Source organism: Pongo pygmaeus, chromosome 23 (assembly GCF_028885625.2).
Source record: "Pongo pygmaeus isolate AG05252 chromosome 23, NHGRI_mPonPyg2-v2.0_pri, whole genome shotgun sequence".
Classification (NCBI taxonomy): Eukaryota; Metazoa; Chordata; class Mammalia; order Primates; family Hominidae; genus Pongo; species Pongo pygmaeus.
Window position 1 is genome coordinate 37,078,326 of NC_085931.1, and position 26,987 is coordinate 37,105,312.

General features: G+C 42.9%; 1 protein-coding gene across 9 annotated transcripts in view; it reads left to right on the top strand.

Annotated features, from left to right (window-relative positions):
- Window positions 1–26,987, top strand: part of SEZ6L (seizure related 6 homolog like) — a 214,421-nt gene that overhangs the window by 66,725 nt on the left and 120,709 nt on the right. Inside the window, exon 1 of one of the 9 annotated variants that reach the window (XM_054470088.2) lies at window positions 22,873–22,890. The exons of the other annotated variants lie outside the window; for them this stretch is intronic. The gene's annotated coding sequence lies outside the window, so the exon portion shown is untranslated. Of the gene's footprint in view, window positions 1–22,872; window positions 22,891–26,987 lie in introns of those variants that run through there. 9 annotated transcript variants of the gene reach the window in all.

Here is a 26,987-nt window from a genome sequence, read left to right on the forward strand (position 1 = left end):
AGAACTTGGGTGTTATTGAAACTCCTCATGCCTGAATGATGTATGACTCTCACAGTGTGGCTCGGCCATTGCCAGTGGCTCTCCAAAACAGACCCTGTCTTATTTTTTATTCCATTTATTTATGCATTTGGTCGATCTCTCTGGGAAGGTAAGTTTTTAAAATACTGGGTATGGAAACAGGAGATAGTCAAACTTTCCGAGCCTGTGGACTTGATTGATTGAGGTTGTGACATTTATTTCCAAAGCATCCTTCAAAAAGTTGATTATAGACTAAACCACCAGTTTCAAATCTAGGGTCCACCTGACTCTAATAGTCCTTGAAAGGAGTGATGGGCAGGGGGAGGAGGGTGCTGAGAGAGAAACTAAGGGTTTTGAAAACTCTAATGGAGATTCTACTTAGCTGATTCTACTAAGGCTGAATGTGCTAGCTGAAAAGGTCAAGTTTTTCTGGCTTAAAATCAATCAGTAATACCTGAAGGATGGCATTCTGACCGTGGCCTCTGAGCCTCAGCTTGGTGTGGCTACCATCAGCCTCTCCTCTGCCTTCTGGCCATGCAGAAGCCCCCATACACAACAGTCCCCCTAACACACCAGCCTTATTCATATCCAGAACCCTCTACCAGAACCTGTCTCTGCTTCCCCTTTCATTCTCTGCCTCGCTCTCAGTCTTCCCACTCCCAGAAGCTGCCACTGACCATCCAGGCTGGGCTAGCTGCCAGGGGGTCTCTAGGCAGTGGGATGTTGAGTCACACAGGGATGGGTTCAAATCCAGGCTTAGCTGCTCAACTCAAGGTGTGACTTCACCACTTCCCCTCCCTGAGCCTCAGTTTCCCTGTGTGTCAAACAAGGATAATCAAGTTTCTACCTCATATGGTTGTCATGAGAACTATTACGTAAAGGTTCTTAGCACTGACTCGCCGCTGAGTAAGCTCTAATTCATGTTAGCCACTGCTTCATTCCTTCAATTACACGCCTGTTTCCCACAATGAGCAGTACCAGGTCTTTCGTCTATTCTCAGGTTCTGGTGCAACATCTCACAAATAGGAAACTCCCGATAAAATGTTTGCATGAAGGAATCCAAAGATGTCAGAGTGGGAGCCAGAGCCACTTATATAGTGGATAAACCTGGCAAGTTGTTTCACCTCTCCGTGCCTCAGTTTCTTCATCTATAAGATGGGTATCCTGATGATACCTACCTGTAGGGTTGTTAGGAGGATGAAGTGAGTTCATATATGCAAAGTGCTTGGAACAAAGTAAACACTACACCAGTGTTGCTCTTATTGTTTTACTAAAACCAAGGAACTGAGTGATTTATTTGTTCACCAATACAGTGTGTACATTTTATTGTGTACAGTGCATGGTGGGTGGGTGGATATTAATGATGAAATGGTTAGGGCTACTGAGGCGGCCTCATCTGCCACCCACCCCACCCCACCTGCTCCCAGGCCTCCAAGCCTGTGAAGGTGGGGAATAATGATTTGGATTTTTTTTTTTAATCAGCAGAGCACAAGTGTGCTATTTCACACGCCGGCTGTTTAAGTGTACACCTAGTTACAGCTGACTGCCTTGGATGATTGGTTGAGAGGGCTGAGTTCCCGTTTGTCCCCAATCAATCTGGAAACTGAAAAGGAGCCAGAATATTCATTTTCCACCATCAAGCCTGCAGCCCAGGATTATTGTTGATAAAGGAGCTGTGGAACCCAAGTTCCCCGGGGGAGGTGGAAGAGTAAACGTCTTACTGATATCCCAGGGCAGTGGATGAACAGAGGTCAGGATTTGAGCAAATCATGTCCCTATTATTAATTAAAGGGGCAGGGCATTGGTCAGAGCAGGCAGAAGGGCAAAGGGGCTAAGGGGTAGCTCTGGGCCCATGCAGTTGAGGAAAAGATTGTGTTCTAGAAGGGTTTAGCCTGAAGGGCTGTGTAGGCATTCAGGCTGGTATTTTGTACGGACCCACTGTGAGCCGCTACGGGGCAAAGCACTCAGGAGGGAAACATAGAAGGATGTGCAAGAACTAAAAATATGCATTCCATCTGGAAGAAGACAAAAGTTGAGGAACCGTGTTTATGAAGATGGCCTCATGACAAGATGGCATTCATTCAACCACTCCTTCATCCACTTCAAAACTGTTGATTAGCACCTACGTTGAGCCAGGCAGTTCCGATCCCTTGAGGATGTCAAATAGGAGTAAAATGCAGGCACTGCTTCCCAGGAGACAGCAGCATAAGTGGCCAGATAAAGAAAGTACATAAATAATAACAGCTGTAACAATAATAGCAAAAATAGTAATACCTGCTGTTTTTTGGGCACCAACAATAAGCCAGGCTTCGCATAAGTTATTTCATTTAATATTCTCCATTGCTTAATGAGATGATAGGTCCTATTTTTACCCTGAGTTTGCAGATGGAAAAGCTGAGGCATGGAAAGGGTTAGTCACTTGACTGACGTTCATGCAGGTAGGAAGGAACCATGATTCAAACCAGTTCCTTCCAACTTAAACCCCTGCTGGTCACACTAGGCTGCTCTGCCTCTCAAATAACTAGAACAACATGTTGTAACTGCTGGGTTGAAGCTACAGAAAGTCCAGTGTGACTCTAGAAGTGTAACTGGGCCTCTACATAGTGGCTCAACCCTGTAATCTCAACACTTTGGGAGGCCAAGGCAAGAGGATCACTTGAGGCCAGGAGTTCAAGACTAGCCTGAGCAACATAGCAAGACCCCATCTCTACAAAAAGTTTTAAAAATTAGCAGGGCGTGGTGTCAGGTGCTTGTAGTCCCAGCTACTTGGGAGGCTGAGGTGGGAGGATTGCATGAATCCAGGAATCTGATGATGCAGTGAGCCATGATCGGGCCACTGCTCTCCAGCCTGGGTGACAATGTGAAACCCTGTCTCAAAAAAAGGAGGCGGAGCATCTGGCCGGCTGGGGGGCAGGGTGGAGTGGAGAGGGCTGTGGCTTTAGGTCCCCTATCCCCAGCACACACCTCAGCATTTGCTCATAGTGGGTGGTCAAGAAGCACTTGCCAGTTAGCCAGCAAGTTCTTTGGAAGCCTTCTCAAGCATCATCAGGCAGGTTCTGCACCTCTTGTTTAGTGCTGTTCACAAAGCAGCATTTTATCCAGTAAGACCATGAAAAGGGATTGTGGGAATCTTCATTTTGCACAGAAGGAACTGAAACTAGCGAGAGGGAGAATCCACACCTAAATCCAAGCCTCCAGTACTCTGAAACCAAAGTTCTTTCTCTCAGCCTTGGAGCCCCTCTGAGGACTGATTCAAGATGAGACCCCAGACTCCTGGCTCCAACCCCAAATCCTTCTAACTCCACCTGCTACCTCTTCCTCAGATCCAAGGGGCAACTTATCTTCCCCTGGTTTCTTATCAGCATGGAACAGCTGTGGTTTTCTGACTCACAGTGCCACTGAGGTTGTAAAACATTCTCTTTTCACTTTCCACGCTGGCCAAATGCATCCTGAACCTGCTGGCATGACCTTCTGCTGCTGCGTGCAGGCCCAAGCACAAAGCCATTCATTTTGTATTCATTCTCTCCCAACCCCAATCCCCTCTGCCATCCCCCCGCCACCACACATAGCCCCCTCCACCCGCACCTTCACCTCACCCTTGGCTTAACTCAGAGAATTCAACTTCCCTCAACAAGGCTGGGGCTGGGGCTTCTTGAGCTGCAAATATCAGTTATATTGTGGAATTTGTTTTACTCTTTCTTTTACTATCCACTGGTGTTTCTTGGGAACTACTTCCCTCCACCCACTCTCCAATGCAAGGAAGGAGCTTTCTGTGTATCCCCTCAACACACACACACATACAGACACACACACACACTCACACACACACACACCATTGCATCTTGCCTTGGGCTGGGCACATAGAGGATGCACAAGAAATACATCTGGTAGACCCCCATACTTTGCTCATGCTGTTCCCTCTGTCTCATATACCCTCTCTCCTCTTGTGTTTGACTTTTTTTTAAAGGCTCAAACCAAACAGCCCCTCCTCTTTGATGAAAGGAGAGTCCCATTCATCAGGTACCTCCCACATTCAGGTACCCAAGTCGTAAAAAGAGGACTTGGGACTCAGGCCTAGGTGTGATGCTGAATCAGCCCCCTATTCCCTGTCAACTGTGTGAATGTGGGCAGTCATTCCTGAGCCTCTGTCAAATGGGCATGATAATAGTACCTGCCTTATACTTGGTTGTTAGGAGGACTGAGTATGTAGTTAATGGCATCTGGTCCCATCCAGGCCTGACAGACAGTGGACACATAATTGCTTGAGGCAATTTAATAATAATTAAATAATAATAAGTTATATGCTATCATTATTGAGCTACTACTGTGTTGTGGGAACTAGACTCAGCCTTCCACATGCATCATTCATTCAGCATTGGTGGAGCACCTACTGTGTGCCAGGTACTGTTCTAGGCATTTCAGAGTCATCCATGGAAGAAAAAGTCCATAAATCCTTGCCCCTGTGGCGCTTACCTTCTAATAAGGAGAGACAGAGGGTGAGAAACAAACAAACAAGAATATGTGAGTTACACAGAGTGTTGGAGGGTGTCAGGTGCTATGGGAGAAACATGGAGCATGTCAAGGAGAGAGCAGGCAACAGAGCATTCCGGAAAGGCCTAGGAAGATGGTGACAGTTGATCTCCATGTCCACCAACCCCCAGCACAAAGCATTTGCCAGAGGCAGACAGAGGAGGGCAATGTACAGTAGGCGACCATGCACCCAAGTGAGGGAGAGAGACGTGTAGGCACTCTAGAGAAGAGCGTCCAGGCAGGGGAACAGCCCTGTTTGTTCATCATTTCATCCTCATGAGATATGTTGTGTGTTATCCCCATTGGAAAGATGGTGAAGCTCAGACTCAAGAGAGGTTAAAGTCACATGAGAGGGTCACAGAGCTAGCAAGGGACAGCACTTTCTGGGTGCAAGTCCATGCTAAATATAAGACCTTGTCATGACCCAGGGCTTGGTGCCCCTTATAGTGAAGATTGTAAGAGGAATGGATCGTCATCTTCCTCTGCTTGCTACCCTCGCTGGTTTCAAGACCTCCCCTCAGCTCTGCCTCCAGGAACCTAGCACCGACTGTGTCTCAGGTGGCCTTGCCTCACACCCTCCAAGGGATTCAGCACTGGACAGAGGCAAAAGAAAGGGAAATGTCACCTTCTTCTTCTAGGCTTGGCTCCTCCGTCTTGGAAAGTGAGTCTCAGAACATCTGTTAAACCAAGCCCCAGCATATTAAACAGCCACTGAAAATGTATTGTTGCCTCGTTCAATACATAGCAATTACACGGCGTGTTTTGCTCATTAGCGGGAAATTGACACAGAGGCAATCCTGCTTTTTAAATTACCACTAATCTCACTGCACCTGTTTGGGAAGAAGGCAGGAGGAGAAAGGAAAAAAGTTGATAATAACCATTTCATTACATTTTAAAAACAAACACTTCTAAAATTCCCTTAAATATAGCTTTTGGGCTTTCAGATTCCCATCTTATCTTAAGAGGAGCCTCTTTGCTTCATGCCACAGGCTGGAGTAACTCTCCATTAATGTCACAGACTTAATGGCACATGAGTCTGGGCACCAGGGAGACCGGGAGGACAAGATAGGCTCCCTTAAGGTTTATTTAAAGTGAGATTCTGTGATTAACTATGGTTAAGGGACTTGGTGCACATTGAGGAGAGCCACCATACCTGAGGCTCATGGAAAACTGACTTATTCAGTGGGTGGGCAGGTGTTAGGGGAGGTGGATGCAGATGCCGCTACAGGTGTCTCCAGAGCTCAAAGAGAGGGTGTCACTTGACCAAATCAAACAGCTCTCAGTGAAGCTGGCGTTCAGACTTGCTGCCCAGGCAGGTTTCTGAAATCATGGAGCCCCAATTCCCCATTTCTGTCTCAGTGCATGGGGTTGCATGCCACGCCCAGCACAGAGGCTGACTTCACACAGTAGGCACTCAGTAAATGCTTCCTAACACAACCACGGGTCTGCTTCCTGAGATGCTCCTTCACTGATATCCTCCAGGCCATGGGGCCAGGCTCATTCTGTATGAGGCAGACTGCCCTGGGCTCAAGCCCCTCCCCCGGCTGGGTGATCTTGGACAAACCTCTCTACCTCTCTGAGTCTCGGCTTCCTTATTTGGAAAATCGGGATAATGATAGTAAGTCCAGCTCAAGCTCATGGCTTGCTGGCTTGTTGGTGAGGGTCATGAGTGATCATAGGGCTGAAAATGCTTGAGAAACTGGAAAAGTGGTTTAAGAACCACGACTATTGATACCTGTGGAAATGGAGAGAGAAAAAAGAAAAATAAAAACAATTTAAAAAAAAGCAATGATTATTATTCTGGAGTTGGTTGCTCCTTGGAAGAGGAGATGCTGGGGCCTCGGATTAACATGAAACTTACCAGAACTTAACATAGCACTGTGCACATATTTGTTCTTGATGAAGACTTGAAAAATGAGTTCTTTTATTTACCTAAAAAAATGTTGGTAGAGTGTCTTCTCTTGCCAGGCAGTGGTCAAGATGGCAGGGATTCAGCAGGAAACATGCTCCCAGTCCTCCTGGAGTTGGTTAGTGCCCTAGGGCCACCATGACAAAGTGTCACAAACCAAGTGGCTTAAAACAACAGATATGTATTTTCTCACTCTTCTAGAGGCCAGGAGTCTGAAACCAAGGTATCAGCAAGATTGGTTCCTTCTGGAGGTTCTGAGGGAAAATCTGTTCCGTGTCTTTGTTTCTGGTGTTTGCCTTGCAACCCTTGGTAGTCTCTGCTCTACCTCTGTCTCACATGACCTTCTCTTTGTCTCTGTAGCCAAATTTCCCTTCTCTTATAAGGGCACCAGTCATTGGATCAAGGCCCACTGTAATACTGAATGATCTCATCTTAACTTGATTATATCTGCAATGACTCAATTTCCAAAAAGGTCACATTCACAGGTACAGGGGGTTAGGATTTGAACATATGTCTTTGAGGGAGACAATTTGACCCACCACAAGGATATCAAGGATAAACAAATATCCACTGAGTTTATCAGAGGGTGCCATGGAGAAAGTGAAGCAGGGTTAAGGAGGATTTCAGATAATGAATAAGCAGGAAAAGCCTCTGTGAGAAGACAGCATTGAGCAGAGAGAGCTGAGTGAATGAGGACATGAGCCATGCAAATAACTGTTCCACAGCATTCTGACAGAGCATGTGCAAAGGCCCTGAGGCAGGACCACACTAGGGATGTGCAGGAAACAGCAAAAAGTCCAGGGTGCTGGATCAGAGTAAGTGAGGGAAGGGTGGAGATGGAGCAGAACAATCATCTTAGAGACTGAGGGTGTCTTAAAGAGACGGGAAGCCACTGGAGGGTTTTCAGCCATGGAGCAACCTTATTGTGGTTTACATTTTATAAGGATCACTCTAGCTGATGCGTTGAGAACAGATTATAAAGAGGACAAGGATGAGAGTAGGGCAACTAAAAGAAGAGGAGGAGGAGAGAGTTCTAAGTTCATCAAAGCACTTGGTCTGGTAATTTGATTTAACCCATTAAGCCCCCAGAGAAGAAAAATGAGCAGGGAGGCCTGGCGTGGTGGCTCACACCGGTAATCCCAGCACTTTGGGAGTCCGAGATGGATGGATCACTTGAGCTCAGGAGTTCGAGACCAGCCTGGGCAACATTGTGAAACCCTGTGTCTACTAAAAATACAAAAATTAGCCGGGCGTGGTGGCACACACCTATAGTCCCAGCTACTTAGGAGGCTGAAGCAGGAGGATCACTTGAACCTGAGAGGTTGAGGCTGCAGTGAGCTGAGATCACATCACTGCACTCAAGCCTGGGTGACAAAGTGAGACCCTATAAAAAAAAAAGAAAGAAAGAAAGAGAGAGAGAGAGAAAGAGAGAGAAAGAGAGAAAGAAAGGAAGGAAGGAAGGAAGGAAGGAAGGAAGGAAAGAAAGAAAGAAAAAGAAAGAAAGAAAGAAAGAAAGAAAAGAAAGAAAGAAAGAAAGAAAGAAAGAAAGAAAGAAAGAAAGAAAGAAAGAAAGAAAGAAAGAAAGAAAGAAAAAGAAAGAAAGAAAGAAAAGAGTAGAAAAATGAGCAGGGTGACCCATCACCCAAGTTGCATGTGCGTTAAGGAAGCTGTGAACCTTGCGATAAAATGAGCTCAGTTGAGAAGCCCTGAAATCACAGAAAATCACCATGCCCTTTGATGTGAATGACTTAAAAACTTACCTGCTTCCATTTGTTTCCTGAGCACCCTTTGGTGTTAAGTCCTAGCCACTGGGGAGACGGAGGGCACAGGAGTGAGGAATGCAGAGTTTCTACATTCAAAGGGCTTCCCAAGGAGAGAGAAAGGTGCTCTGTGCACACACAGCTCAGCCACAGGGAGCTCTAGAACAGAAAGATATTTGTTTTAAATAGTGTATCTAGGAAGTCTTACTGGAGGAAGTGGCATCTGCATTGAGCTTTCTAAGGATAGGTAGAATTTGGCAGGAGTTGAGGTGTGCACCTACCTGGTCTTGGAGGAGGCATCTTGAGGAGGGATGTCAAACTCCAATTTGTCTCACAGGAAACTGAAGCAAAGGCTATGTTGAGGGTAGGAAAAGTTGGCACTTTTTACTCCTCCCTTCTTTTATGTATTTTTCCCCCTTCCCAAGTGCCTACTATGCACCAGGAGCTATATGAGGCACCAGGGAAGCAATAATGAACAAGGCTGTTGGGATCCCTCTGGGAAACCACAGACTGATGGGATTTCAGTGCAGCTGAGTTGGAGAAGAGAGGTGGAGAGGGAGACTTAAATAGCAGAACAAGGGGTTTGTGTTTGCTCCTTCAGCAATGGGGAGCCACGGAGGGTTTTGAGCAGGGAAATGACATGATCTGAACTGGACAAGTAATAATTATTTCGGCAGCACGCAAGGATGGGTTTGAAGGGGACCAGAGGCAAGGAAGCCAGCTCGCATCAAAAGATAACCCTTAAGTGCACCTGCCTTTGTTGGGGCGCTCTGGTTTCCCCTGCCCCTTTGTGATGGGGAGGTGGGGGATGGAGCATCAAGGGAGGGAGAACAGGCTGCAGGTCTGAGAAGGGATGAAGGGTTTCCATGGCAACCTTTTGCTTGCCTGTAGCCAAGGTAGCTATGCAAATTCCCCAGGCACCATTCCTGTGGACCTTGAAGCCAGCATCCCCGGCTGCTGAGAGCCTGACTTTAGAAAAACTGGGATGCAGTAAAATTGAACAAGAGAGACGAGAGACAAAGATGTTTGGCTGGAACAGGGGTGCAGGCTCCCAGGCAGCCCTTGAATTCCCTTGAAACTGTTCTGCAGGCTCCTTCTCCCTCCTCCAGGGAGGGACTCTCCCAAGCCCACCCTTCCCCATTTGGCATGCCTTTTACACCATGGGGACTTGGGCTATCTGGAAAATGGGCTGACCTGATGGTGGTGCCTCCTTTAAGTTTTTGTGATGACTTGCAATATTGTTTGCCAAGCATCGTACACAATGCCTGGGTCAGGGTAAGCAGATCAAAATGCTAGCAGTTATTGTTATTTGGCATTGTGATTAAAGAATGCTGGCTCTTAGAACACCAGGTCCTCCTCTGAGAGTGGCCGCTGATTGATGTGTGACCTTGAGAAAGTCACTTCCCTTCTCTTTAATCTTCCTGTTCTTATGTGTCAGATGGGGATGCTGGGTCTACAGTCTCTTTATTATCGTTTTATTGTTGTTGTTGTTGCTGCTACTGCTGCTATTGTCACCATTATTATTAGTATTGCTGTTTCATCATTGCTATTATTATAACACCTATGTTGCTGCTACCTGCTACAAAGGGCAAAGATGATGACTCCTGTAAATACTCCACGTAATTAGAATGTGAAACTATATGCCAAAGCAGGCAATGCAAAAATGTGTTTTTGAGAAATTGTTACATGAAGAGTTTATAAAAATGAAATGCTGTATTCTACACATATCAAGACAGGATTGCTTGTGGGTGCTGAAACTTATTAGGGGAGGTAGTCCTTAGACATTCCCTTGTCTTAGTCTTAATAATTGACCAAATCTCCTCTCCTTGAGTTCTGACGCTGGGTCTGGGTTCCATGTCCGTTTGCATTCTAGGTGATCCTAAATTCAACTGAGAATCCTGAGTTCAGACCCTTGTAAGACACAGCCTCTCCTGTTGTAGAAAGACACCTTCCTTTACCTAATACAGATTTAGTCCACATTGTATTACTAACCCTAACCCTAACCCAACCTGAGTATTTGGCATGTAATAGACACTCACATTTGTTGAAAGGAAGAAAAGAAAGAAAGAATTAGAAAGAAGAAAATGGGCCATACTGCTTTCTAATCCCAAGACCCTCTAGTTATTAATCTAGAGAAGAAGGTAGAAGCCAACTCTCTCATATTTATCTCCGTGGAAAAGTCATTTTTCCCCTCTAACTCCAGACTTTCTCTCTTCTTTTTTTATTCACCAATGCCCAAAGGAAAAAAAAAGGTATTTCCAAGTATGAAAGCACAAAGTTTCAAACCCACTAGTGCTCCTCATTACAACCGAGTCAATTAATCCCACAACATTTCTCCTGGCTGGTTGCCATTAATTGAATTAAATGAGATAATATTTGTTGAGCACGTAGCACTGCGCCTGGAAATGTTTATTGCATAGAATTGAATCTATAATGGGTAGAGATGATTAGCATTGTTGTTGCTGCTCTTAATTAGAGCTATTAATAACCCCCTTCATTAGCACAGTACTTTGGAACTTCTAACCCATCTTCTAATGCATTTCCTTATGGCACCGTCTGGGTCTCAATGTTTCCGTCAGATAAATGGGGATGACAATTTGAACTATGTGAAATTCTTGAGAGGTCATTCTCACAGTCCTGAGTGCGAACGTGCTTTGCAGACTCTAGAAGGCTTTGCAAATATCAAGGGTGGCTATTTTATTGTTGTCTAAATTGAGAGGTAGAGATAGACTCTGTTATATGAATAGGAAGACCCCAGACCCTCATCTCATGATGTGAAATGACTGTCTGGCTGTGTTCTTTTTGCCCACACCAGGCACACTTAAGATTCAAGTAAACAAAGGGCATTTGTAGGGCAGGTAGGTCCCAATGATGTTATTAAGAAAATCACTAAAAAAGGCATGGACTTGGGCTTCACAGAATCTGGGTTCAACACTGAGCTCTGCTACTTCTTCAGGCAAGTCATTCCTCCTTTGTACTGCGTTGTATAGTGTCCCCACCCTCCCCAAATTCATGTCTGCTGAAAAGCTCAGGATGCAAACTTATTTGGAAGTGAGGTCTTTGCAGATGTAATAAGTCGGATGGGGTCATATTGGATTGGGGTGGGCCTTAAGTCCAATGACTGGTATCTTCCTAAGAAGGTCATGTGGAAGATGCAGAGAGACACACTCAGAGAAGAATGCCATGTGATGATGGGGGCAGGTAGGAGAGTGATGCAACTGCAAGCCGAGAAACACCAAGGATTGCCAGGGGCCACCGCACTGAAAGACACAAGGAAGGATTCTTCCCTGGAGCCTACAGAAAAGGCATGGCCCTGCTGACACAGTGACCTTGGACTTCTAGCCTCCAGGACCATGAGAGAATATATTTCTGTTATTCTAAACCAGATAGATGGTGGTAATTTGTTGTGGCAGCTCTTGGAAACTAATATACCCTCTCTAGGCTTTGGGATTTTATAAAATGGTGATGATACAGCGGAAATCTCACATCTCACTAGACAGATTCTGCAGGATGATCCATGCAAAGGTTGTAGAACAGTGCCAGGCACTTAAATGGTCTCCAGATGATCACACATTGACACCATCATCGTTAGAACCCACAATGACCTGGGCTGTCTCGTTGATGTCCCTGCCTGCCCTCAGCCTCCAGAGAGTGTCCAGGTAGTCACCTGACTCTAACAGAGTTCTGTCTGTGCCTCTATCACAGAGAGCCAGCCTGGACAAAGAGTTCAGGGTGCATTTGGAGGATTGCAGGGCAGGGACAAGGAAAAGCTGCAATACCTGGACAAGTCCCTGATGACAGCCCAGCATCAGGACCTACTGTGTGCCAGGTAGTTCGTAGAAGTCACACCAAATATTCAGAATGCCTACAGTGTCGACATCATTGTACTACCTCCTTAAGCCACAATGTCTTCATCTGTAAAATGAGAATGGTAACATTCCTACCTCATAGCATTGGAATGAGATTAAGGAAACATAATGACTTGTACATAAGTGTTTAGTAAGAGGGAACTACTATTGGTATCTTTTTGTTTAGAGAGAGACAGGGTCTCACTCTTTTGCTCCAGCTGGAGTGCAGAGGCACAATCATAGCTCACTGTAACCTCGAACTCCTGCACTCAAGCGATCCTCCCATTTCAGCCTCCCAAGTACCTGGGACCAACATGCCCAGCTAGTTTTTCTATTTTGATTGTTGTAATGACCTCTTTTTCACAGTTGAGAAAATGAGGTTCAGAGAGGTAAAATAACTGGCACAAGGTTGCCCAGCCATGCATGAATCACGGGATCCAGGATTTGGATGTACGATTCTGACTCTGACTTCATGCATCGAAGATCCTCTCTTGCCAACTTGCCTTCTGCTTCCAGCAAGGAGACAGGATGGTTGAGTTGTGAGTGACATTTTCAACTGTGGAAGTTTAGGTTGACCTTGCACAAAAGACCAGCTCCATTTTCCTTGGAAAGGAATCTGGTTTTAAGGAAAGAAATTTCATGGGGTGGATCCTACTGCAAAGCTGGTACAAACAACCCAGTGGCTGAAGCAGCTATGCAAGACTGCCTTCCTAGGGGAACCTGCCCATGCCCCATGCATTTCTTTTTTTTTTTCTCTTGATAAGAACTGTCTTTTAATATTTTGGAATGGCAAAGCTAAAGTAATAAGATTCAAAAAGAGCCATCTTCTGGTTGCACTAAAACTTTCTCTTTTTTAAGTATTTTTTAATTGACATATAATAAGCTTATATATTTATGGGCTACAGTGTGATATTTCAATACGAGTACACAAATGATCAAATCAGGATAATCAGCATATCTATCACCTTGAAAATGTATTATTACTTTGTCTTGGGAACATTCAAAATTCACTCTTCTAGCTATTTGAATATATACAATCAATTGTTAATTATAGTCACCTTCTAGTGCTATAGAACATGAGATCTTATTCCTCCAATCTAGCTGTAAGTTTGTATCCACTAGCCAACCTCTCCTTCTCCTCTCCCCCTATCCTTCCCAGACTCTAGTAACCACTATTTCATTCTCTACTTCTGTAAGATCAGCCTTTTCAGTTTCAACAGATGAGTGAGAACATGTGGTATTTATCTTTCTGTGCCTGACTTATTTCACTTAACACAATGGGCCTCCAAGCTTATCCTTGTTACCTCCAATGACAGATTTCTTTTTTAAATGGCTGGATAGTATTCGCGCGCGCGTGTGTGTGTGTGTGTGTGTGTGTGTGTGTTTGTATGTGTCCATTTCTTGGATTTTCTTTATCCATTCATCCATTGATGGACTTAGGCTGATTCCTTCTCTTGGCTATTGTGAATAGTGCTGCAATAAACATGGGAGAGGAGATATCTCTTCAACATACTGATGTCCTTTCCTTTGGATATATACCCTATAGTGGGATTGCTGGATCGTAAGGTAGTTCTACTTTTAATTTTTTGAGAAACCTTGATACTGTTTTCCATAATGGCTATACTAATTTACATTCCCACCAACCGTGTATAAGAGTTCTTTCTATGCATCCTCGCCAGCATGTTATTTTTTGTCTTCTTAATAATAACCATCCTGAGATGAGATAATATCTCATTGTAGTTTTGATTTGTATTTTCCTGATGTAGTAGGGATGTTGAACATTTTTTCATATACCTCTTGGCCATTTACATGTCTTATTTTAGGAGATGTTTGTTTATTCAGCTCATTGTCACATTTTTAATCAGATTATTTGTTTTGTTGCTGTTGAGTTGAGTTCCTTGTATATTTTGCGTATTAATCCCTTGTTGAATGAATAGTTTGCAAATATTTTCTCCCATTCTGCAGGTTGTCTCTTCACTCTGTGATTGTTTTCTTTGCTGTGTAGAAGCTTTTTAGTTTGATATAATTCCATCTGTCTATTTTTGCTTTTGTTGCCTGCGTTTTGAGGTCTTACCCAAAAAATCTTTGCCCAGACCAATGACCCAAGATGTTTCCCCTATGTTTTCATCTAGTAGATTCATAGTTTCAGATATTACTTTTAAGTCTTTATCATTTTGAGTTGATTTTTGTATATGATAAGAGATAGGGGTCTATTTTCATTCTTCTGCATGTGGATATCCAGTTTTCCCAGCACCATTAATAAGAGATTGTCCATTCCCCCAGTGAATTTTCTTGGTGCCTTTATCAAAAGTCAGTTAGTGTAAATAACATGGATTCATTTCTGGGTTTGCTATTCTGTTCCATTGGTCTATGTATCTGTTTTTATGCCAGCACCATGCTGTTTTAGGTACTATAGCTTTGTAGTATATTTTGAAGTCAGGAAGTGTGATGCCTCCAGCTTTGATCTTTTTGCTCAAGATTGCTTTGGCTAGTCGGGATCTTTTGTGCTTCCATAGGAATTTTAGAATTTTTTTCTATCTCTGTGAAGAATGTCATTGGTATTTTATAGGGATTGCATTGAATCTGTAGATCACTTTTGGTAATATAGTCATTTTCACAAAATTAATTATTTCAATTCATGAATATGGGATGTCTTTCTATTTTTTTGTGTCCTCTTCAATTTCTTTTATCAGTGTTTCATAGTTTTCCTTATAGAGGTCTTTCACCTCCTTAGCTAAACTTATTCCTAAGCATTTTATATATTTTTGGGGTAGCTATTGTAAATGGGATTGTTTTTCTTGATTTCTTCTTTTCAGCTAGTTTGTTGCTGATGTATAGAAGTCCTCTGATTTTTGTATGTTAATTTCATACTCTGCAACTTTACTGAATTTGTTGATCAGTTCTAAGTTTTTTGGTGGAGTCTTTAGTTTTTCCTAAATATAAGATCATATCATCTGCAAACAGGGACAATTTGACTTCCTCCTTTCCACTTTGGATGTTCTTTCTTTCTTTGCCCAGTTGCTCTGGCTAGGGTCTCCAGCACTGTGTTTAATAGGAGTGGTGAGAGTAGGCAGCCTTGTCTTGTTCCAGTTCTTAAAGGAAAAGCTTTTCACTTTTATCCATTCATTATGATGTAAGCTGTGGATTTTCCATATATGGCCTTTATTGTGTTGAGGTATGTTCCTTTTATACCTAATTTGTTGAAAGTTTTTATCATGAATGGATGTTGAATTTCATTAAATGCTTTTTCTGCAAGTCTTGAAATAATCGTATGGTTTTTGTCTTTGATTCTTTTGGTGTAGTGTATCACATTTGTTGATTTGCACATATTAAACCATCAGCGAGTGCTGCATGTCCCAGAAGCTACTTCAGGACCTGTAAAGACTGAAGGGGAGCTGGAGAAAGTCAGGCATCTTGGGTTTGTGTATTTGGGGTGGTGGGAGGTGGCTTGGAGTCAGTTTTTCATTCAAATCCCATCTTAGTTAGCTTAGGGCTGCTAGGGGGATCTTTGCTAAGGCAGCAAAGTGCCTGCACAGAATCAGTGCCCACTGAAAAGGGGATGTCATTATGGAAACTGCTCAGTGGTATTTGTGAAATGGAGGTGTCTCACCCCAGGGCCAGGGAGACTCACAGCCCCTGAGCCAGGATGGACATCCATCTCCCAACACACATTCAAGTCTTGCCTGATAGAGCAAAGGAGTGGTCCGGTGTGTGGCCACTCATCCCCCTGGAAGTAAGTGGGGGTGTCCTGCCCACTCCCTCCTCCTCCCCATGCCTCTCCCTGGATGCCTTTGGAATTCTGAGATCACCCCCACCCCACCCCTATTTAAACTCACTGGGGCAAAATAACTCCAAGGGTTGTCTGTGAATGGTAGCAGCAGCAGCAGCAGCAGCGGCAGCAGCAGCACCTGGGAGCTAGTTAGAAATGCAGACTCTTGGATCCCATCCCAGACCTACCCAATCAGAGTCTACATTTTAACAAGGTCCCCAGGTGTCTCATGTGCACATTCAAATTTAAGAAGCTGGACTAGAGAATGAAAAAAGGAAAGGATTGGGCTAAGAAAATGGTAACCTAACCCTAGAAAGGGAGTAATTTAGTTTTTCAGTGATTTATGCACCTATTTTTGGTTATCTATCTGAAGTTCAGACTCTACCCAAGATCCTTGAAAAACCCCTTTGCAGAATCATTCCCTACCTCAGAGGAAGTTCTCAAAATTGACAAAGAAACATATGTATATATTTCAACTTTTATTTTAGATTCACGGGGTACATGTACAGGTTTCTTACGTGGGTATATTATGTGATGCTGAGGTTTGGAGTATGATTGATCTCATCACCCAGGTACTGAGCATATTACCCAGTCTTTAGTTTTCAGTCTTGTCCCCCTCCCTCACTCCTCCCTCTAGTAGCCCCAGTGTCTATTGTGACCATCTAAATGTACATAGCTTCCACTTATAAGTGAGAACATGCAGTATTTGGCTTTCTGTTCCTGAGTTAACTCACTTAAGATAATGGCACCCAGTTGCATCCATGTTGCTGCTAGTGACATGATTTTGTTCTTTGTTTATGGCTGCATAGTATTTCACAGTGTATATGTACCACATTTATTTTATCCAATCCATCATTGATGGGCACCTAGGTGGATTCCATGTCTTTGCTATGGTGAATAGTGCTGTAATGAACATGCAAGTGCATGTGTCTTTTTAGTAGAATGACTTATTTTCTTTTGGATATATGCCCAGTAACAGGATTGCTAGGTCGAATCGTAGTTCTGCTTTAAGTTCAACAAAGAGTAATATTAATAATGATAGCAGACAGTCTTTGGGCCCTACCCCTGGGCCAGGCATTGGGCTAAGAGTTGAGAGTGAATTATTTCATTTAATCCTCACATCTCCCTAGAGGGGTGGGTATTATTATTCTCCTCCATTTTATAAATTTGAGATCCAAAATGATGTGACTGGCCCAGAATCACAGTGTAAGTAAATTACACATCTGGCTTTGAACGGGGTTTTCCTGCTCCTAGGCCTCTCTTTGACCACCAGGATAACCTTTCTTATGCAGCAGAAGGGCATCACCAGCATAGTCTTGGATCCACCTCTCCACTCCTGCATAAAATGTGTCTGTTCCCCTGCCTCTGGAACCTTTATTGTTGGTGGTACTGCTGCTGCTGATGATGATATTTAGTTGGTTTTTTTCACTGTCCCTAGACCCTTATTTAGGCTGTTCCTTTTACTCCGCTACTTGCAATGTCCTTTCTCAACTTTTTCACCTATTTGCATTAAAAGTCCTAGAAGAAAAGATATCAGGGCTCTTGACTTCATTTTTTAAACCCACAGTGCCAAGCTCATTGCTTGTACATAATAGATGCCCAGAAAATGCTTGTTGAAGTTAGTTTATTTATTTAGTTCAATTATTATTTGGTTCTTTATCATTAGTGCATTATTATTTAGTTGAACTATTTAGTTAAATTTAGTTTACTGTATACATTCTCAATGAGGGCAATATTGCCCCCAAAGGGACAAAAATTGGTGCTTAGATTCCTGTGTATGTATAAAACACAGATCTCCTATGGTATATAAGTAAGCATACAGTATATCTGCAGTATTAAATTGTCATGGAAAAAATCATCTTAAAAGGCTCCCGGGACGGGTGATAATGAGGAAAAAAGATATTATAAGCATGAGTTTATAACATAATTCATTCAAAGTTTTAATCTTAAAAATCTGGACCACAAAACACGAATAGACAGAATACATAATTAAATAACTCACCAAGGATAAAACACAAGTGGAAAACTCATAGGAAATGTTCATCCTTCATAGAGGCCAAGTGAATGCACCTGAAACTACCCTTGAGGGACCACATTATACCAACTAAATTAGCTTAGAATGTTTAAACCAATAACACTTGGTGTTGGCAAGGTTATTAGAACATTGATAAGCTCAGGTGCTTTGTAATTTGAAAGACCCCTTAGGAAAGCAACATGGCAATTCTGTCCAGCTACAGCGGTAAAATTGTTCATGCCCTTTGACCAAAGGATTTCATTCCAGGGAATTTCTGCTTGAAGATGGATTCAACTGTAGCACAGTTCAATGAGCACACAAAGATGCTCATTAACTATAGCTAGCACTGGAAAAAAAAAGGAAGAGGAGAAGTGAGGAGGGAAAGGGACAGAAGAGGGAGAAGGGGAAGCAGAAAGGGAGAGAAGGAGGGAGGAAAGGAAGGAAGATGGGAGGGAAGGAAAAATGTCAAATAAAATGAACACACATAGGCCAGCTGCAGTGGCTCATGCCTGCAATCCCAGTACTTTGGAAGGCCACAGCAGGAGGATTGCTTGAGCCCAGGAATTTGAGGCTGCAGTGAGCTACGATTGTGATACTGCACTCCAGCCTTGGTGACAAAGTGAGATCCTGTCTTTAAAAATAAATAAATAACACATGTAAAACACCCAACAGAGTACCGAGCATTTGGTGAGTGCTCTACAAACAGTACTATCACCATTAATTCTTCCTCTCTACTAGCAGTAAGACCAGAGCAATTGAGCATCTGTCATACTGGGGGGCTTCAGAAGGAGGGTGAGTGCCAGCGGTCTTAATGAGGAGGGTCTAGAATACAACCCCAGCAAGCTAAGATAGTGGACAGCTACCAAGATAGTGGATAGGGGTATATCCTACACAGCTCTCTTTATTAAGGAATGGGTGTCTCCAGGAATGAATTCGAGGGTGGTTTCCTGTCCTCAGAATTCCATCACCTGGTCCTAGCTCATTGTTGATGAGCAAGCCACTGTTTCCAGTTTCCTTGGATAAAGGAGCTTCCAGCGGAGCCAACCTGGGATACATTGTGCAGACCAGTTCTAAAGAATACTTTAGAATTCTCTTTTTAAAACCACTTTATTGAGGTGTAATGGGCATACCAAAATGTGTAGGTATTTGTTACATGCAATTTGATGGATTTGGAGGTGAGTACACACCCATGAAAACATCAGTGCAAACCTCCAGTGCCCATCTTTCCTATGACCTAAGGATGTAAAGGCATCTTAAGACTTATCCATCTAAGGCCCAGGCATCTGCATTTACAAACTTGCCTTTTGCTTCCCTTGGGAGCCTGGTTAATGCTTAAAGGAGGCCTAGAATAAACCCCCCACAGCTTTCCCATCTGGGTGGCCTTCATAGAGAAGAAGAATCCCCTCTGCTGTGTAAACGTTAGACAATTTGAGATTTCAAAGTGGTGTCTCCAAACAAAGAAGATGGCTAACACAAGGCTCCCTTGCCCACTACATGGAAGAGAAGGACTTTCTGTGCGGTTTGTGAGCCTGAATCAAAATGCCAGCACTTGAGGCCACCCTGAGAAATCCTTCATGACTCCTGAGGATAATTTTTGCCGAGACAGTGGGAATTAGGCCTGTTCCTATCTCTGCTAGGGAATCTCAGAACTCATCCCAGCTCACAGTTGCTGGGGAAAGACTCACCTCCATGTCTACTTTCTCCAGAATAGCAAAAGCATCCCCAGAGGCAGGAGAGGGTAACACGCAGCAGTTGTCTATTTGACCTCGCAGTGTTGAGCACCTGCTCAGGGAAGGCTCGGTGCTAGCTACTGGGAATCCAATAAAAGTGAAATAAATAGGGCCCCTGCCTTTGTGGAGCAGACAGTCATATGGGGCAGACAAGCAGCCATCATCCCATTTAAAATCATTGTAAACTTACATCTGTGAGATATTTAGTGTTGGAAGAGCACATGAGTGGGGTTTAGGCTGGCCTGGGAGATCAAGGGAGTGATGGTTAAGCTGAAGTTCAAAGGAAGATTAGGAAGGAAGGGAAGGAAGAGGAAGAGAGTTCTATGTACAAAAACCTGTTGCCTTATTCATCCTTCTCCCCTCTCTTCTCACAAAAGAAGAAATAAATGAGCAAAGATAAAAATGGGAAGGAGCATGAGCAAATAGTTGGAGAAGTAAGGAAATGCATAAGAGACTAGGTAAACAATGAAAGGCAGATAAGCTAGAGGGGTATTCAGGGATGCCAGGGACGTGTGCATAAAAGAATAAATAACAAAGGAATATGGGGACAAGGAGATAAGCTAACAAGTGAACAAAGGAAGTGAATAAGAGGCCACCTGAGTGAGGAGGAAACCAACACATGAATGAAAAGCAGGATTCCTCCATTCCAGTATTTCCTCGTAGCCAAAATGGTCAAAAGGCTCTTTTCAAATGCACACAGAATGTAGAAAACATAGAAGAGACCCATGGCTTGCTCTGTGCCATAGTGCAGAAGTTCTCGGCCTTGTCTGAAACATTGGAATCACCTGGAGAGCTTTAAAAGACACAGATGCCTCAGTGCCACCCCAAAGAGGCTGATGCACTGGGCTGGGGTGTTGCCCAGGCATAAGGATTGTTGAAAGCTCTCTAGGTGACTCTCGTGGACTTCCAGGGCTGGGAACCACTGCCATAAGGCACTGGTTTCATAGCCTGGTCCCTGGAGCAGCAGTATCAGCATCACCTGGGACCTTGTTAAAAATACAAAATCTCAGACCCTTCCCCAGACCCACTGGGTCAGAAACTCTGGGGGCAGGGCCTGGCATCTGTGCTTTAACAAGCCCTCCCTGGGGTTCTGATGCTCACTCGAGCCTGACATCTACTGCCATGGAGGGAGTTTGTCATCTGCTGAGATTCCTTCAAGAGGAAACATGCTCCTGTTGCAGCAGAGAAAGTTCAGGTTAGATTCAAAGCAGGACGAAGTGTAGACTCCTGAGCATGATCACCAGAGCCACCGTGGTCTGGACCAGTGGTTTTCAACAGAGGCGGGGGGCAATTTTGCTCTCCAAGGGACATATGGAAATGTCTGGAGATGTTTTTGATGGTCACAACATCCCCACAACAGGTGGGGTGGGGTTACTGCTGGCATCTAGAGGGTAGAGATTAGAGATGCTATTAAACATCTTAAAATGCACATGACAGTCTTCTATCATAAAGAATTATCCAGCCCAAATTTCAATTGTATTGAGGTTAAGGAACCCCAATCTAGGTAAATGCACCTAAGCAAGCTCTAGTCTTTGAAGAGAAGTACCCAGTGCAAAATATTTTTATCTTGATCTCGTTTCTATAAGCTTATAGATGATGGATCTGGGGGAAAAAATCCCCTACAAAATCCCATTTAACTTCTCATTTTACAGGAGAGAAAACAAGCCAGGGAAATGAAATTATTTTCTAGCATCTCACAACACTCCCAATTCCTGTCTATTAATTTCCTCCATAAATATTTATTGAAAACTTGCTAAGTGCAAGGTACTGTGCTGATAAGAAGAATGTAATGGCAGACCAGATGGACGATTCCTGCCCTCAGAGAGCTCCCAATAATCAAAGGCATCAGTAAAATTATAAGGACTTCTTAATTTAAGTTGGCAGGAGAAGGCTCTTCTGAGGAGGTGACATTTATGCTGAGGTCTGAGGACTAAAGAGGGAAAGCCATGAAGAGAGAGAACAGGTAGTACAGAAGCTGTCCTATCTCCATTACTCCAGCCTGCAAGGAGAACCTGGCTTTTCCCTGCAGCCAGGTGTCTGCCGCTCGCTGATCTGGAGGCAGTTGCTGGAGCTTGGAGAAGAACAGGCATTTAACTCCAGACAGCATTCAGAGTCTTATAGAAACCCCAGGGAGTTTATCATATCTAAGACCCTGATAGCATCTGTATTAGAAATGAGAATCCGACCAGACTGCTCATGAAAGATTAGCTTTAATTCTTTCAGAAGAATAAATGGCTTATACCAACTCTGGCCCGCTTTATCTGCGTGCTCCTGCCAGCTAGCCGCCCTTTCCCTCTGTCAAGATGGCCACGAGAGGACTTCCGGAATGAGTCTGTCATCTCCAATTCATTCTAACTAAACAGTCTTTTGTGAGCATCCACTCTGCCCAGATCTGGGTGGAGAGCTACGGAGGAGAGACCAGAAGAGAAGGTGCAGCCTCTACCTTTGAAATACACAAAGACGCATAGAAGAGTAAGTTTCTAACATATCCATTCATTCAACAGGTGCTCCCCGAGTTTAAACCCCACATCAGGCACCGCACCAGGCACTGAGGATGAAGAAAGGTGCTCGTATTCACATAGCGTGTGTCAGACATGTGAATGGTTACAGGACAGTGTAAGAAGTGGGAAGGGAGTCATCACCCCAGCTGCAGAATCCAAAAGGGCTTCCTGGAGGAGGCAATGCCTGAATTGAGAGTTGAAGACAAGCTAGCAATTAACCAGATGCAAAAGAGAGGGCAAAAGCACCAGCATGAACCAAGGACAGAGAACACAGCACATTTGATGATAATTAAAATGGCACCATGTTGAGACCTCTTGTGTGAATTATCCCATTTGACCTACTACATTTTTTTCTGTGTTTAAATCACGAAGTTGGGGGTACAATGATATTACATATGGCTAGCAAATTGCAGTATTTATTGCAGTCTGACTGTTGGGCCTGTATTTCTAATCACTATGCTGTATATCATATCTATCTAGAAAATGATACGTAATTCTCTATAACTGAATTATAAAGGATCTGGGGTAAGAAAGGGGGTGAAGTAGTTGAGGCTGCAAGTGCAGACCTGGGTAGACTTGAAGGGCCTTATACACAATGTTTGAAAAAGTCAGACCTTATTCTGAGGGAGGAAATATGAAGGATTTTAAGCTGGGGAATAATATGGTCCTATTTGAATTTTAGAAAAATCATCATGGAAGGAGGATCTTTTGGAGGGAGAGATTGGAGTCAGGGCAACTAGGGAAGAGACAGCTGTAATCATCTAAGGAAGAGAAGATATTCGTTTGGGCCAGTGGGCATGGCCCAATGGAGGTAAAGGAAATGATAAAGTTTAAAAACAAACAAAATTTTGTGATTGACTGGATATAGAGGGAGCAGAAATTGGAGATTTTCAGATTTCTGGCTTGAGCTAGGACTACCACAATAGCTGAAATGAGAAGAAAAATATTTTTCATCCCAAATGAGAGAAAGAAAACAGCTTTGGGGTAAGGTTGGGGTGAGAAGGTGAGGATGAAATGGTCAGCACCAAGAGAGGTAGGATAATAATTGTTGATATCTCTCTCTATCCTTGACAATTTTTTAAAGAATTGAGGCAAAAATAGCCCATATACCTATAGTAATGATTTCTAAATAGAGTTTGGCCTTCAAGGGCAATCTGAGGAGGAGAGAAAGGTGAGGAACCCATGTAATTGCAGCTGGAAGGCTACTCTGCTCCAACTAGCTTTCCTTTTCAACTCAGCCTACCAAGAAAAAGCAAAAGCACAAATTCAACAAGATCGGTAAGAGGCAAAAACTGAGTACAAATATTGAAACAGCAGGAAAGATCACGGTAAAATAAAGGGGTCAGGAGGGCAGAGAGGAGACTCAACTTAGAGAGATACCCTGAGGCTTCTTAACACAGGTGTCGGAGCTCTTAAGGTCATGATCTGCTGAGGTCGCCATCCACCACGTGAATAGCTCAAGTATTTAAAGGAGGCATCCATGCGGGGTGCTGTCCGCTGTGCTGAAATGCCATTGTGTTCTGGGCTGCTTGCAGGGCCACCTTCTAATCCTGGAATGTCAATCATATCTATCACATCTCCCAGAGCTCATAATTTCTCCTAATTTATTGATGAAAAGCTTGTGATTTATGTGCTATTAAAGAAAAAAAATTGAGCCACGATTTAGGTGTGACTATGTAGGGATCTAAGTTTATGAACATTTGATTATGTTTCCAACAATTACAAATTGATTTTCCCTCTGGGAACTTGAGTGGGGAAATCATTACAACTCCCCCCCTCCCATATCCTGATTTGGCATGCTTAGAGTTATTATCAATCTAATAGAGGAATAAATTATACACAATGCAAAGATAAACATCAGTTTGAGGCATGCATTTGATGAATGTATCCAACAAACATTTACTTAAAAAAATTTTTTTTTATTTCCGTAGGTTTTTTGTTTGTTTGTTTTTTGTTTTTTGTTTTATTTTTTATTATACTTTTTTCTTTTTTTTAAATTATTATTATACTTTAAGTTTTAGGGTACATGTGCACAATGTGCAGGTTAGTTACATATGTATACATGTGCCGTGCTGGTGTGCTGCACCCATTAACTCGCCATTTAGCATTAGGTATATCTCCTAATGCTATCCCTCCCCCCTCCCCCCACCCCACAACAGTTTTATTATACTTTTAAGTTCTAGTGTACATGTGAACAACGTGCAGGTTTGTTACATATGTATACATGTGCCATGTTGGTGTGCTGCACCCATTAACTCGTCATTTACATTAGGTATATCTCCTAATGCTATCCTTTCCCCCTTCCTCCACCCCACAACAGGCCCCAGTGTGTGATGTTCCCCTCCCTGTGTCCAGGTGTTCTCATAGTTCAATTCCCACCTATGAGTGAGTACATGTGGTGTTTGGTTTTCTGTCCTTGCAATAGTTTGCTCAGAATGATGGTTTCCAGCTTCATCCATGTCCCTACAAAGGATATGAACTCATCCTTTTTTATGGCTGCATAGTATTCCATGGTGTATATGTGCCACATTTTCTTTTTTCTTTTTTTTTTCAGACAATGTTTTCTTTATTATTATTATTATTATACTTTAAATTTTAGGGTACATGTGCACAATGTGCAGGTTCGTTACATATGTATACATGTGCCGTGCTGGTGTGCTGCACCCACCAACTCGTCATTTAGCGTTAGGTATATCTCCTAATGCTATCCCTCCCCCCTCCCCCCACCCCACAACAGTCCCCAGAGTGTGATGTTCCCCTTCCTGTGTCCATGATTTCTCATTGTTCAATTCCCACCTATGAGTGAGAACATGCGGTGTTTGATTTTTTGTCCTTGCGATAGTTTACTGAGAATGATGATTTCCAATTTCATCCATGTCCCTACAAAGGACATGAACTCATCATTTTTTATGGCTGCATAGTATTCCATGGTGTATATGTGCCACATTTTCTTAATCCAGTCTATCATTGTTGGACATTTGGGTTGGTTCCAAGTCTTTGCTATTGTGAATAGTGCTGCAATAAACATACGTGTGCATGTGTCTTTATGGCAGCATGATTTATAGTCCTTTGGGTATATACCCAGTAATAGGATGGCTGGGTCAAATGGTATTTCTAGTTCTAGATCCCTGAGGAATCGCCACACTGACTTCCACAATGGTTGAACTAGTTTACAGTCCCACCAACAGTGTAAAAGTGTTCCTACTTCTCCACATCCTCTCCAGCACCTGTTGTTTCCTGACTTTTTAATGATCGCCATTCTAACTGGTGTGAGATGGTATCCCATTGTGGTTTTGATTTGCATTTCTCTGATGGCCAGTGATGATGAGCAGGTTTTGGGAGAACAGGTGGTATTTGGTTACTTGAGTAAGTTCTTCAGTGGCGATTTGTGAGATTTTGGTGCACCCATCACCTGAGCAGTATACACTGAACATAATTTGTACTCTTTTATCCCTCACCCCCTCCCACTATTTCCCTCGAGTCCCTGAAGTCTATGATATCATTCTTATGCCTTTTCATCCTCATAGCTTAGTTCTCACTTGTGAGTAAGAACATAGGATGTTTTGTTTTCCATTCTTGAGTTACTATGCTTAGAATAATAGTCTTCAGTTCCATTCAGGTTGCTTCAAATGCCATTAATTTGTTCCTTTTTATAGCTGAGTAATATTCCATCATATATACGTATGACAATTTTGGAAAGAATTGATATATTACATATAGGCATAGATATAGATATTATATATATCACAATTTCTTTATCTGATCATTGATTGATGGGCATTTGAGGTGGTTCCATATTTTTGCAACAGCAAATTGTGCTGCTATAATCATGTGTGTGCAAGTATCTTTTTCATATAATGACTTCTTTTCCTCTGGGTAGAAACCTAGTAGTGGGATTGCTGGATCCAATGGTAGTTCTAGTTTTAGTTCTTTAAGGAATCTCTACACTGTCGTCCATAGTGGTTGTACTAGTTTACATTCCCACCAGCAGTGTAGAAGTGTCCCCTTTTCACTGCATCCATGCCAACATCTATTATATTTTGATTTTTTTTGTTATGGTCATTCTTGCAGGAGTAAGATGGTATCGCATTGTGGTTTTGATTTTCATTTCCCTGATCATTAGTGATGTTGAGCATCTTTTCATATGTTTGTTGGCCATTTGTATATCTTCTTTTGAGAATTATCTATTCATGTCCTTAGCCCACTTTTTGATGGGATTATTTGTTTTTTCTTGCTAATTTATTTAAGTTCATTGTAGATTATGGGTATTAGTCCTTTGTTGGACGTATAGAGTGTGAAGATTTTCTCTCTCTCTGTGGGTTGTCTGTTTACTCCGCTGACTGTTACTTTTACTGAGCAGAAGATCTTTAGTTTAATTAAGTTGCACCTATTTATCTTTGTTTTTGTTGCATTTACTTTTGGGTTCTTGGTCATGAAGTCTTTGCCTAAGCCAATGTCTAGAAGGGTTATCCGATGTATCTTCTAGAAGTTTTATAGTTTCAGGTCTTAGATTTAAGTCCTTGATCAATGTTGAGTTGATTTTTGTATAAGGTGAGTGATGAGGATCCAGTTTCATTCTCCTACATATGACTTGCCAATTATCCCAGCACCATTTGTTGTGTAGGGTGTCCTTTCCACACTTTATGTTTTTGTTTGCTTCAACAAACGATTTATTGACCACTTACTGTACTGCATGGATTCAGGAAACAGAGGGTATAGAGATGAATCATAGTCCCTAACCTTGTGAAATTTACAATCTAATGAGGAAGACAGACTCTGAACAAGGAGTTACAGGAGAAATGTTGGTTACACAGAGAGACAAGTAGTGTGTGCCTACTAAGCATAAAGTACATGTGCTGTAAAAAGACAAAATTGGCCAAGGTGAGGTCTCTCCTTTGAAAGAATAGA